The sequence below is a fragment of the Carassius gibelio genome, chromosome B8 (assembly GCF_023724105.1).
Source record: "Carassius gibelio isolate Cgi1373 ecotype wild population from Czech Republic chromosome B8, carGib1.2-hapl.c, whole genome shotgun sequence".
NCBI classification, from domain to species: domain Eukaryota; kingdom Metazoa; phylum Chordata; class Actinopteri; order Cypriniformes; family Cyprinidae; genus Carassius; species Carassius gibelio.
The window spans coordinates 2046302-2058347 of NC_068403.1; positions in this window are offsets into that span (position 1 = coordinate 2046302).

Sequence of the window (12046 nt, forward strand, 5' to 3'; positions counted from 1 at the left end):
ACATTAAAATTAAAATAAAAGCCACCAGTATAAAGTATGATAAATGCAAATGTATTCTCTGACATTTGAAAGCCAAGCGTCACATTTAGTGTTTTCCCTCCTCGGGTCGGTTTATCCCGCTAATGAAGCGCTTCCTAGGGCCTAACCTTTCTGAGCGTCTGTGAACCTGCCACTTTAGTGACCTTCACGTTTAACTGTTCCTCGTTACTCTTCCACTCTCTGGATGCAGCTCTCATCGCCTCCATCCACGTGCTGAAACAAATCGAGCAGATTCATTCATAAAAGCCAGCCGGAAGCGTGAGGATATGTGTTCCCAGCGCAGCTTTATTAAAATGCATATGTTTAATTTATGATCCAGGACGTTCAAAGGAGATCAGCTGTCTGGGAATGAAGTCCGACATTCCTTCGCCGTATGTATTCCCTCCTGCGTTTTCATTCATCCTGGCCGCTGACATCACAAGAGCACGACGTGTCGAGAGAAATCCCACCTGAAGCTGAAAAATCATAACGCATTACTCTGAAAAGCACAATACTGGCTCAGCTTCACAATTCACCAAAGTTTCCCAAGGAAAAATACTCCTATGTTCCTGATGATTTATTTGTGTGCTTGTAGTTTTTAGGAAGAATGGGGAGCTGGGCTCACATTTGAAAGGTTAAAGGTCCCGTTATTCGTGATCTCGTGTTTTAAACTTTGTCAGTGTGTAATGTTGTTGTTAGAGTGTAAATAATATCTGCAAAATTCTAAAGCTCAAAGTTTATTGCCAAGCGAGATATTTGATTTAACAGAATTCGTCTACAACGAACGACCCGTTTGGACTACACCCCTCTAGTTCCTGCAGGAATGACGTCACTAAAACAGTTTTTTGACTAAGCTCCGCCCACATGAATACACAAAAAGGGGGCGTGGTCTTGTTGCGCTCGCACTGAGGAGGAGGAAGAGCTGCATTTGAAGAGTGTGTTTGTCTCTCCATGTCGTCGAAATGCTGTTATTTTCATCTCGGAGTCCAATCACCTTTGTTTGGGCTTCCCAGGGACACTGTACTTGGAAATGAATGTTTACAATTTATTTTTAACTTGGTTCCCAAAAATTATAATCCGCATGTAAAACTATGTGCAGCACATTTTGCTGAGGACAGCTTCCTCAATCTCAATCAGTTTAATGCCGGATTCACAGAAAGATTATTCTTGAAAGATGGAGCAGTTCCCTCTTTGTCTGGAGAAGGCGTTGTTTATGGACCACAACCGGTAAGTGTATTTTATTATTTAAGTTGGTGCGTTTAACAGTTTCTGTAACTTATTACACAAAGGTCAACGCTGTTTAGCTTTGTTAACTAGATGTTAGGGCTGTGCCAAAAAAATCAAATGCGATTTTCATGCGCGTCTCGTCAGTAAAAGTGTTCTGTGATTATAAGTACATTTCCAGCACGTGCGCTCTTTTACTGTCTATGGTTCGGATCAGGATTGCCAGGTTTTCAAAATAAATCCTTCCCACTTGTTTCTCAAAACTACTTCAAAACTAGCCCAATTGTGTTTCCAGGAGGGCAGCGCGCGCTCAGCTGCTTTCGAATCACAACACAGGAACCGCTGACCCAATCAGAACTCATTACGTTTTTCTAAAGGAGGGACTTTATAGAACAAGGAAGTCATCAGCCCGTTTTTATGACAGTGAAAACAGCGGTATTCAGATTGATATGAATTGTGTGAAAAATACCGTGTTTTTTTTACACGCGAAACATGAACACATGTTATATTGCTCACTGTAAACACAATCAACCACGAAAACCGTGACCTTTAACCCTTTAGAGTCGATTAACGCGGATACGCGTTATAATAATAATAATAATAATAATAATAATAATAATAATTCCTTACATTTATATAGCGCTTTTCTAGACACTCAAAGCGCTTACATAGTCAGGGGGTATCTCCCATAGACTGTAAAAAAATATGGACGTAGTGTCCGTGACGTCACCCATAGACTCCTCAATAGCGGTTTTGAAGCCTAAAGTGTGCAGAGCGAGCCGTCGCCATCTTGGCAGCGCGTCACTGCGCGATTCACCCGGATAATCGAAAATGGGCAAAAAGGCGGGAGCTGATTGCTGAAGCCACGCCCACCTACCACGACGGCATTGTCAACAGCGGCAATCCACCTGTCACTCAATAGGCCACGCCCTTACTTATGCAGAACTTTAAGGCTTAATATAATTTAAACAGATGAGTTATAAAAAAATTCACCCCCCTCACAGTTGTCACGAAGGGCAAAATTAGCAATATAGACCAAAATCATTTTTTGAACCAGGCTGTAAACATGTTTTTTTCTGCTTTAAAGTTGGTTATTTTAACATGGGGAGTCTATGGGACTGACTCTCTTCTGCTGCCAGCCTCAAGCGGCCAGTCGATGAATTGCAGTTTTAGTCACTTCCTTATTGGCCTCACGAGAGAGAGCGCGAGGTTGCCGCTCGGTATCTCCTCATCCATCACCAGTGTGCAGCATCCACCTGGATGATGCGACGGCAGCCATAGTGCGCCAGAACGCCCACCACACATCAGCTTACTGGTGGAGAGGAGACAGAGTGATGAAGCCAATCAGCAGATCTGGGGATTGTTAGGAGGCCATGATGGTCAGAGGCCAGTGGGCGAATTTAGCCAGGTTGCCGAGGTCACACCTCTACTCTTTTCGAAAGACATCCTGGGATTTTCACATTCATTATATCTAATGTGACCACACCCCCGCGCTGAACGTGCTATTCAGATTCACCAACACAGAAGAAAAAGCAGCCAGCAGTAGCGTAGCTAGAAAAGAGACTCTGGGTGTGCATATGAAAATCTGGGTGTGCCACATGTATTGTCAGATTACTGTCGCACTGCTTCCGTCCAACCATACTCCTAGTGGTAATTTGCAGGTCGTGTCAAAATTTAGTTAATTGTTAAATGTAATAATTTTCTTCCAAATCCGATAATTTTGAACTTCTGGTATGAAACTTGGACATTTCCAATCTGGCAACACTGTCTGTTGATGTTGGGCCCGGGGAGGGAGAAACATCCTCATCAGGGGCATGTTCAAGTTCAAAACGGTGCGCAACGTTTTGCTACCAATGTTCTGTATGTGTTTTATTGCCTTATTCAAGTGATTTAACATTTTTAGTTTTTCAGTAACCACGCATAACATTTCTTTCCCTCAAAAATACAATCATGTACATGCATGCATTTCACATATTATTATAGCCCAGTTTGTGCTGTTTACAGTGAGATTAGACTTTACCCATTTAGATATTTATAAGAAAGGGAAAAAAGCACAAATGTCACGGCATGACAAAAATTCTCCAGTCCCCAAAAATACCCTTAGACTCCAGAGGGTTTTAATGTTTGTATAGTTTACTAAAAATAAAAAAGTCCCGATCTGACTCAAATGACTCAAATGATTCGCGAACGGCTCTGAAATCCCGATCGGACTCAAATGATTCGCGAACCCGATCTGAAGTCGCGATCTGACTCAAATGATTCGCGGATCCGCTCTGAAGTCGCGATCTGACTCAAATGATTCGCGGATCCGCTCTGAAGTCGCGATCTGACTCAAATGATTCGCAGGATCCGATCTGAAGTCGCGATCTGACTCAAATGATTCGCGGATCTGCTCTGAAGTCGCGATCTGACTCAAATGATTCGCGGATCCGATCTGAAGTCGCGATCTGACTCAAATGACTCAAATGATTCGCGGATCCGCTCTGAAGTCGCGATCTGACTCAAATGATTCGCGGATCCGCTCTGAAGTCGCGATCTGACTCAAATGATTCGCGGATCCGATCTGAAGTCGCGATCTGACTCAAATGATTCGCGGATCCGCTCTGAAGTCGCGATCTGACTCAAATGACTCAAATGATTCGCGGATCCGATCTGAAGTCGCGATCTGACTCAAATGATTCGCGGATCCGCTCTGAAGTCGCGATCTGACTCAAATGACTCAAATGATTCGCGGATCCGATCTGAAGTCGCGATCTGACTCAAATGATTCGCGGATCCGCTCTGAAGTCGCGATCTGACTCAAATGATTCGCGGATCCGATCTGAAGTCGCGATCTGACTCAAATGATTCGCGGATCCGCTCTGAAGTCGCGATCTGACTCAAATGATTCGCGGATCCGCTCTGAAGTCGCGATCTGACTCAAATGATTCGCAGGATCCGATCTGAAGTCGCGATCTGACTCAAATGATTCGCGGATCTGCTCTGAAGTCGCGATCTGACTCAAATGATTCGCGGATCCGATCTGAAGTCGCGATCTGACTCAAATGACTCAAATGATTCGCGGATCCGCTCTGAAGTCGCGATCTGACTCAAATGATTCGCGGATCCGCTCTGAAGTCGCGATCTGACTCAAATGATTCGCGGATCCGATCTGAAGTCGCGATCTGACTCAAATGATTCGCGGATCCGCTCTGAAGTCGCGATCTGACTCAAATGACTCAAATGATTCGCGGATCCGATCTGAAGTCGCGATCTGACTCAAATGATTCGCGGATCCGATCTGAAGTCGCGATCTGACTCAAATGACTCAAATGATTCGCGGATCCGATCTGAAGTCGCGATCTGACTCAAATGATTCGCGGATCCGCTCTGAAGTCGCGATCTGACTCAAATGACTCAAATGATTCGCGGATCCGATCTGAAGTCGCGATCTGACTCAAATGATTCGCGGATCCGCTCTGAAGTCGCGATCTGACTCAAATGATTCGCGGATCCGATCTGAAGTCGCGATCTGACTCAAATGATTCGCGGATCCGATCTGAAGTCGCGATCTGACTCAAATAACTCAAATGATTTGCGAACCCGATGTGAATTCGCGATCTGACTCAAATGACTCAAATGATTCGTGAACCCGCTCTGAAGTCGCGATCTGACTGAAATGACTTAAAGTTTCGCGCTCGCTTTCCTCTGCTCACAACCTCATTCAAAGGAACTGACGTCATTCTAGTACCTCATGAGTTATGACATCAAATTAATTCTAATACATTTTTATTTTTTCGTTTTTTATTCAGTCATTTGCAGTGCACAAGATGAGTAATTTAATTTCCACATAGACTATTTCTATACTCAATTATCTAAGCTAACAGTGTGTTAAAAATGTAAAAGATTGGATGACAAATAATTTTCTCCAATTAAATTCGGATAAGACAGAGATACTAATTATTGGACCAAAAAACACTACACAGAATCTTGTAGATTACAATCTGCAACTAGACGGATGTACTGTTACTTCCTCTACAGTCAGAAATCTGGGTGTCATATTAGACAGCAATTTGTCTTTTGAAAATCATATTTCCAATGTTACAAAAACTGCATTCTTCCATCTTAGAAACATTGCCAAGCTACGAAACATGTAATCTGTTTCTGATGCAGAAAAGCTAGTTCATGCATTCATGACCTCTAGACTGGACTATTGTAATGCACTTCTAGGTGGTTGTCCTGCATCGTCAATAAACAAGCTACAGGTCGTCCAAAATGCAGCAGCTAGAGTCCTTACCAGGTCAAGAAAATAGGATCATATTACCCCAATTTTACAGTCTCTGCACTGGCTACCTATTAAGTTCCGTATCAGTTACAAATTATCATTACTTACCTATGAGGCCCTAAATGGTTTAGCTCCTGCGTACCTAACTAGCCTTCTACCACGCTACAACCCATCACGCACCCTAAGGTCACAAAACGCTGGACTTTTGGTCGTTCCTAGGATAGCAAAGTCCACTAAAGGAGGTAGAGCTTTCTCACATTTGGCTCCCAAACTCTGGAATAGCCTTCCTGATAATGTTCGGGGTTCAGACACACTCTCTCTGTTTAAATCTAGATTAAAAACACATCTCTTTCACCAAGCATTCGAATAATGCATCTTTTTAATTGTGAGTGTAGTTGCATCTGATCAAAGGTGCATTATTATTCATTAGCTTGGGTTAAACTTATTTTACTTTGTTGGAACAGCAGCTACGCTAATGATATCTCTATGTGTTTCTCTGTTTCTGCTGGATCTTCATCCCGTGGTAACTAGGATTTCCACAAGCTCCAGTCTGGATCCAGAACACCTGAGAAGAGATGATGCTGACCCTCAGAGGACCTCAGATGATGCTAACCCTGAATCAACAACAGAACTAACAATTATTGCTAAATGTGTGACTGAATCATATAATAACTATTAATTAATAATATTAATAATGTTCATCGTCTAGCTGACTACGTCTGGTATTAATTTTTTTTCTAAAATCCTGTCAAACGTGCACAAACTCACAGTCACCACCATAAGCTACTACTAAATATTGTAGAAACATAATTTTCTGTAAAGTTGCTTTGTAACGATTTGTATTGTAAAAAGTGCTATACAAATAAACTTGATTTCTTGTGTTTTCAAAAAGAATGTTGGATTTAGTGTCTGATTTGCAAATGAATCAATCTTTTGAACAGGTTCTGTTTAATGACATGGTTGAATTAATCATTTATAAATCATACAAGTGGAAAAACTACTTTCAAAAACAGAAATATTGTGAATATAACTGAACATTTATTCACTGTAACTTTGAAAAGCAGTGCATGGGAAGCACATGATGATTGATGCTGCTGTATTACACATCTCTGTGTTTAATCTGAAGACTTTAATGGGTTAATTCTCTCAGTGCTGCTGGGTCTATTCAGCATCACATCTACTGGAAAGTTATCATCGATCTCTGTGTTTTTACAGTACCAATAGCAGGTGGGCCACTGTCTGGACCGAGGGCCTCCAGCTATGGCTTTATAACACCCATATTTCAAAACATCTCATGTGTGAACCATATAGGAGAGAGGGTTGTCTGAAAACACCCTGAGTTCAATAAAAGCCTCGTTTGTGTTCCTCCACTGTTTGAATCGTACGGCGTAGCGTCACTCGATTGCATCCTTCAGCTAATCACCCGGCGACGTTCATCAAACCAGTCTCCAGAAACGAAAGCAGGCTCTTTTCCTCCATCTGATTTGTGCGTTTACCCATAGCACTCGCCTTCTTTGATCAAAACAGGGAGATGTTAAGGATTTGAAGGCATGCTGTGCCGTTAAAGAGTCTCTCCTGGGGCGACAATTAACACTCACCATAGTTCACGCCGATCAAACCAGGATCTCAATTTAAATTACCATTAAGGCAAGCAGCAGGCCAAGTTAAAAAGGGAAGTTAAATACCTCAAAAATGTACTGGAAAGATGACTGTAGAGATGAACGGCCTGATTTAACACTCAAACCAGTAGCTGAGAGAGCGTTTATGATGAAATGCTTTTGTGCTGTTTGTTTATGATGCAGATTAAGTAATGCAATACAAATGCATTGTTATATTCTATATTTTATTCTGCCTTTGTATCATATTGTCATTTTATTAAATTGCCTCATTTGCAAAGCTTTACAAGATACAACCATTTCTAAGATATTTGTGGATATTTTTCTCCAGCATTCTCCAGCTAACCTAGAACAGAAAAGTCCATGAAAAATGAGCAAAATAAAGTCAGATGGAGAGCGCTATCAGTGTCAAGTGTGATATCTGTGAGTGGATGTTTGGTCTGGCCTCACAAAAGCATTTGAACTTTCCCTCATTAACAGGCAGGATTTAAAGGAGAGGCTGATGTTGACAGATCACTTCATAAGCGTTGATAGAAATGTTAATTAAATCCAGAAATCCTTGCCTTTTTTACATCACAGACATATGCATCACAATCTGTGATGTTTGGATCTCTTTTTCATAATTGTATTCTCATAAACCTTCAGCACAGATGAGCACAGTTTGATCGAGTGCCCTGAAATGGCACAGAATTGATATTCTGCTGTCACTTCCTTTAAAAATGGCTGCCGAATGAGCGATTACGGTCTCATTCTTAGACCATTGTGTTTGGTCATTTAGTTCTGACTCCATTCAGGCGAAACACTTTATCACTAGACACTAGCCACTTTTAATTGTCAATTCATTTTCTTTTAGAAGAACTGCCATATAATGAATATCGTTTTCTTCACTCTTTATTTGTCTCAATGATAGCTCAATTATTTTTTATAGGCCAGTGATGTTGTGATATCTGTAAGGTCAGACCAAATCGCCTCTGGTTTCATTGCAGTGATGATAAGAGATTGAATTGTTCGCAGGACTGGATTTGTTCGCTTCTCTGCAGGGCATCTGGTTAAACGGCGGTCATTCCCATGAAAGCTCTTTTCTGAGGACACTAAACCTTGAGACAGTAGGTCTTGTTTGTTGAAATCTTTGTGATGGACTACAAAGGGCCAGTCTGTGGAAGCTTGTTGCCGCCACTTGAGAAAAAAATTAATAAAAAAGGTAACTGGAACTTTTCACAGTTCTGATTTTTTTTTTTTTTTTGAGATTATATCTCACATTTTAGATTTTATTTGTATTGTATTAGATAAAAGAAAACAAAAAACTGAGAGATATAAACTCTGAATTGAATTCTGAACTCTAAATTGTGAAATAAAAAACTCAGAATTGCGAGACATTAACTCAGAATTGCGAGATCTAAACTCAGAATTGCAAGATGTAAACTCAGAATTGAGAGATGTAAACTCAGAATTGAGAGATGTAAACTCAGAATTGCGAGAAATAAACTCAGAATTGCGAGAAATAAACTCAGAATTGCGAGAAATAAACTCAGAATTGCGAGAAATAAACTCAGAATTGCGAGAAATAAACTCAGAATTGCGAGACATTAACTCAGAATTGCGAGATATAAACTCAGAATTGAGAGATATAAACTCAGAATTGAGAGATGTAAACTCAGAATTGCGAGAAATAAACTCAGAATTGCGAGAAATAAACTCAGAATTGCAAGAAATAAACTCAGAATTGCAAGATATAAACTCAGAATTGCGAGATATAAACTCAGAATTGCGAGATATAAACTCAGAATTGCGAGCTATAAACTCAGAATTGCGAGCTATAAACTCAGAATTGCGAGATATAAACTCAGAATTGCGAGACATTAACTCAGAATTGCAAGATATAAACTCAGAATTGCGAGATATAAACTCAGAATTGCGAGCTATAAACTCAGAATTGCGAGCTATAAACTCAGAATTGCGAGATATAAACTCAGAATTGCGAGACATTAACTCAGAATTGCAAGATATAAACTCAGAATTGCGAGATATAAACTCAGAATTGCGAGACATTAACTCAGAATTGCAAGATATAAACTCAGAATTGCAAGAAATAAACTCAGAATTGCGAGACATTAACTCAGAATTGCAAGATATAAACTCAGAATTGCGAGATTTAAACTCAGAATTGCGAGACATTAACTCAGAATTGCGAGCTATAAACTCAGAATTGCGAGATATAAACTCAGAATTGCGAGACATTAACTCAGAATTGCAAGATATAAACTCAGAATTGCGAGATATAAACTCAGAATTGCGAGACATTAACTCAGAATTGCAAGATATAAACTCAGAATTGCGAGACATTAACTCAGAATTGCAAGATATAAACTCAGAATTGCGAGAAATAAACTCAGAATTGCGAGATATAAACTCAGAATTGCGAGATATAAACTCAGAATTGCGAGATATAAACTCAGAATTGCGAGCTATAAACTCAGAATTGCGAGATATAAACTCAGAATTGCGAGCTATAAACTCAGAATTGCGAGACATTAACTCAGAATTGCAAGATATAAACTCAGAATTGCGAGAAATAAACTCAGAATTGCGAGATATAAACTCAGAATTGCGAGCTATAAACTCAGAATTGCAAGATATAAACTCAGAATTGCGAGATATAAACTCAGAATTGCGAGACATTAACTCAGAATTGCGAGATATAAACTCAGAATTGCGAGATGTAAACTCAGAATTGCGAGATATAAACTCAGAATTGCGAGACATTAACTCAGAATTGCGAGATATAAACTCAGAATTGCGAGATATAAACTCAGAATTGCGAGACGTAAACTCAGAATTGCGAGATGTAAACTCAGAATTGCGAGATATAAACTCAGAATTGCGAGACGTAAACTCAGAATTGCGAGATGTAAACTCAGAATTGCGAGACGTAAACTCAGAATTGCGAGATATAAACTCAGAATTGCGAGACATTAACTCAGAATTGCAAGATATAAACTCAGAATTGCGAGCTATAAACTCAAAATTGAGAAATCTAAACTCAGAATTGCGAGATGTAAACTTGCAAGATGTAAACTCAGAATTGCGAGATATATTAACCTCAGATTTACACTATTATTTTTTGTGTTCAGCATCATGGGACCTGAGAGTCGTTTTGGGGTTGAGCAGCGCAGCTTTGATTTCCAGCTGTTCTTAGAGCTTCAGCAGCTGGTGTTTCTCAGCATCATGCCTCTCAATGCATCACACACCGACATTAAAAAAACAAACCCTTTATTTCAGACCAAATAAATAGTGTGATTGCAGAGGGACCTGATTGTGGGTGCATACGGGATGTGTTTGGGAAAAACATTAGTGAAGATGTATTAAATAGCGTAAGCGTTATCTGTTCTGGTGAGATATAGAGTGTCAGTGATACAGAGCAGCTGGAGATCCAGGAAATGAATTCATTTTAATTTAGCATCTAACAGAAACACAAACGCTGCTGCCTCAGTGTGTTTGTGGATGTGCATGAGTAAAGTTATATGGTAAATGTTAATCGGAGCTGTGCATGTTTCATTTGAACAGAATCGACCACAACAGGAAGAGGAATTCACTGCATTATAATAAAAAAAAAGAAAAACTTATTTATTATTATTATTATTTTTTTAAATAGCATACAATCAAATTAAAAAAAACAAACAAACATATAGTTGTTAAAGTTTTCTTCTGCTTTAGTTCTCTGTCATCTCGTACTGAGCCAGGGGGAAAAACTGGTGCATGACACCCGTGAATGTTGAGTAATTTGTGAAAGCAGATTGAGGAAATAAGGATACTGTAACATGTAATACTCTTAGCCCACCAGTAATGCTCACTAATGCTAACGTAATATGTGTTATGTAAACTGAATTAGCAGACACATAAACAAGTTCATAAATCCTCAAATGGCCATGTGGAAAAGAGTAGGTTTGTTGTAGTGAAGTGAAGGAAATATTTGTGCAGGAAGATTAACGCTGAGATATTGTGTTGGTGGGCCTCAACTCAGACGAGACTTTTAAAAAAGACTGGAAGATAAATTGACAAGTGCTTCATTGTTGGCAAGGCTTTGAGAAAACTCCTTAAAGGGATAGTTCACCCGGAATAAAAACAATGCTGTTAATTTTCTCACCCTTAAGCCATATGAGATGTAGATGACTCTTTAGAACAGTAAAGATGACTTTTAGCTGAAAAAATATAATGCAAATTTAAAATTACTACATCTGGCTCCTGACGATAAAGCTGTAAATAATGCACAGATTGATCGTTTCGCTTCATAAGACCTCAATATATCAGGGGATTAATGTTTTTTGACTTTCAAAATGTGACAGCATCCATTGACTTGCATTTTGTGAATCACCAAGGAGCAAAGTTTCAGCTGTGTAAGTCTTCACTGTTTTGCTGAAGAAAAAATCACCTACATCTTTGATGGCCTGAGGGTGAGTACATTTTCATTTCTGGGTGAACTATCCCTTTAACTCAGACAAGACTTTTAAAAAGGGCTGGAAGATAAATTGACATGCACTTCTTTGCTGGCAAGGCTTTGGAAAAACTCCTTAACACATCTTATTGGTCAGACCAGGTCTTCTGCTCTCAGCCTGCCTGTGAGACTCTCCATCATCAGCATTCAGCCAAGGGAAGCGTCAGAGGAAATATATCCAATTAGATCACTCCGATCGATCTCTGCCTGTGTTTGCTACATGCTCGAGTCAGGCCATCTTTCCTGTTGCAGAACACAACAGACTGATTTGATTAGCGACGGATTGAAGTACATTTAGCCCGATGGTAAAATCTCAAAGCCAATACGTGATGAATGAAATGACAATAAGTGAAGGTAAACAATGAACTAGACAAGCTCAGTTAGGAGCATTACACGTGGAGTACAACAGGTGGTTTTAATACGTCACTCTGC